This window comes from Acinonyx jubatus, chromosome A3 (assembly GCF_027475565.1).
Source record: "Acinonyx jubatus isolate Ajub_Pintada_27869175 chromosome A3, VMU_Ajub_asm_v1.0, whole genome shotgun sequence".
NCBI lineage: Eukaryota > Metazoa > Chordata > Mammalia > Carnivora > Felidae > Acinonyx > Acinonyx jubatus.
The window spans coordinates 82425478-82428047 of record NC_069388.1 but is presented as its reverse complement, the minus strand read 5'-3'; the positions used below and the strand labels follow the sequence as shown (position 1 = coordinate 82428047).

Below are 2570 nucleotides of genomic sequence, written 5' to 3'. Positions count from 1 at the left end.
AGGAAGGAAAGCCCAAAAACGTGCCTTGGGGCCTCAGAGTAGGCGACGTTAGAAACTCAGCACTTTCAAACGGAAGCCTCAACTCAGAGCAGAAGCGAGAGAAGGGAGACATACAAATGTCTTTGTATTTTAACATCACATTCAAATACTACACCCCTAAGCAACTGGTTTTCCGGGGGACGGGACTCGGCAAATTACTTAATGGGGAGAGAAGAAGTGGGGTGGGGAAAGGTGCTGGGTGGGGGGCGGACTGCCGTGGGCGGAGGGGAGGCGGGGGCCGGCAGCGGATGAATTGCAGACCAGTTGCCAAAACTTTTTTTTCTCTCTCTCTCTCTGCTGCTGCTGCCGCCGCCGCCGCCGCCGCCTTTGCTGCTGCCTTTGCTGCTGCCTTTGCTTTGAATGTGGGTAACTAGGAAACAGCAAGCCGTCTGAGAAGACGGAATTTCCAACGTGTAAAATGTTCTTAACGGAACCATTGAGCGAGTGCAATAAGGCGTGAGGGGGAACTAATCTTCCCATTTAAATGTTTGTGGCAATTTTATCTAAATGAATTTTAATGCTAAACGAGGGTAATTCCCCATTTGTAGCGCGTTTACTTCTCTTTCCTGTGCTTCTAAAGCAGTCGAACATCATGCAATGAACAATAACAATAAAAATACTGTCAAGGCATATTATTCATTTCGAATGTGTTATAATTACAGCTGATTAAATATGATAGGGTAAAATATTTTTAGTTTTCTTTAAAAAAATATTTAAATCATACTAAAAAGTCTCATTCAACCAGCACCCCCCCCCAATAAAAATAAAAAGCAGGTACAATTGTGTGCCCTTGTTTAGAAGAGGGCGTTTTGTTTTTGCCTTTTAAGAAACATCAAAAACACCCTCAGCACCTCTATTCTTTCTTTCTTTCAGATAAGTGTCCTCCATAACCTCCGAGCTGGCTCTGAAATTTACAAGAGGAAAGCTAAAATCGCATTAAGGGGGAGTGGGGGTGTCCAGGCAAGGGGAGAAAGGATCTGCGGAGAGCAAGGCCCTCACAAAACCGCCACACAGAGCAGGGAACACAGGGAAAGAACACAGTTTGTTTTATTTTTTCTAATTCACTGGACACTAATGGTCGCGATTCTTCATAGTCTCCATATTCCCTGATTCTTCTTCACTGGTACCCTACTCCTTCTCCTAGTGCCCGCCTCTCTCCACTCCCCCCTTCCCATCTCTCTCTCTCTCTCCCTCTCTGTCTCCCTCCTCCCTCCCCTTTCTTTCCCTCCCCCAACCAGCGAGAGCACGTCGAGAAGAAAGGCTGAAAATAACCTACTCACCCAAGCTTGCACTGGGGAGGAGGGGCAAATGGATGGGTAGTTTATAAAGTTTATTATTAATTTTTAAAGTAAATAAATGGTTGTTCACCGCCACTAACCAGCTCTCAAAAGAGAATTATTTCACTAAATATGGAGTATTTATGTCGCCGAAGAATTGCCACTGGGTCCAAATAAGAAATTTAAACAATCCCACACATGGGGTGGGGGCGGGGTGGGGCGGAGGGCGCTGCGCGCGAAGGCTGCTGCTGCTGCTGCTGCTGGTGGAGCTTCTCTCGGTCTGCGCATCCACGTGTTTAGAAACAAGGCCCAATAAACAAAAGGTGAGAATGCGCGGGGCTGCTCCAGCAGGTGAGTCAGTCAATCACACGTCACCTAGTAAACCCAACCCACAGCTGGTTTCTCTTTTCAAATAGAAAATAGAATTGTTCGGGGCGGGTTTATAGGGTGACACGGGCCTGAACGTCAGCCTTGAGTTTAAGGCTCTCTCCTCTGACCCATCCTTTGTTTACAAAGCAATCACTCCTAAAAGGATGATTTTTTTTTTTTTTACAGAGAAATTGCCTTAATTAAAATATTTGTATATTTTCTTTAGCTTTGGGAAGCACTTTTTATAGCAGCGATTTTATTTAAATAAAATTATAAGCCATTCCAGCTTAAACATGTTATTTTGTACCATTTAGCTGGCTGCCACGCAGATATTCTGTACAGCTGTTCTGGAAAATTGGTTAATAACCAGTTTTATCCAATGAGAACATAGAGCATATTTATAAAAATTAGATTTTGAAGTCTGGTCTCTTCAATTCACATAGTTAATTTCCTAATAAGCATATACTGCTCATCCTAGGTAATGTTCTTAGTAAAAGACTTACCTCTGTACTTAGGTTTACCATTATGTGCAAGAATAATGTCACCGATACTAGGTGAGTAATTCTGTTGGATGCAATCTGAGTCTAGAGTTAGTTTAGTGCCCTTAGGCCTTAAATTTGCTGATATTAGGAATTCATTAAGCCAGCTTAAAGAAATCAGTGACTATTATCAAATAATTTACTTTGTGGTTAAAATTTTCAAGTACATATACGTCTTAGGGAGCTAAAATTAATTTTCCTCTTTACTGCACTGATCACTGAAAATTTGGGGGGGGCAGTAAACAAATTTTTCAAGCAGTGGAGTCAGCATGACAAAAATAATCTTGTTTTTATTTTAGATTCAGATTTCATTACTGCACTCAAACGTTACTACAACTGGGCTTGG

At 42.5% G+C, this 2570-nt stretch overlaps 1 protein-coding gene and 1 long non-coding RNA gene across 5 annotated transcripts in view; one reads left to right on the top strand and one right to left on the bottom strand.

Annotated features, from left to right (window-relative positions):
• Window positions 1-261: 261 nt before the first annotated feature.
• Window positions 262-1412, top strand: LOC113603220 (uncharacterized). The gene is made up of 2 exons (XR_008289363.1): window positions 262-525; window positions 913-1412. It is a non-coding gene; the product is annotated as an uncharacterized LOC113603220 (long non-coding RNA).
• Window positions 1413-2488: 1076 nt separating this feature from the next.
• Window positions 2489-2570, bottom strand: part of MEIS1 (Meis homeobox 1) — a 145244-nt gene continuing 145162 nt past the window's right edge. For all 4 annotated transcript variants that reach the window (XM_027072320.2, XM_053200679.1, XM_027072323.2 and 1 more), the window contains one exon: window positions 2489-2570. This exon is cut by the window's right edge and continues 1467 nt beyond it. The gene's annotated coding sequence lies outside the window, so the exon portion shown is untranslated.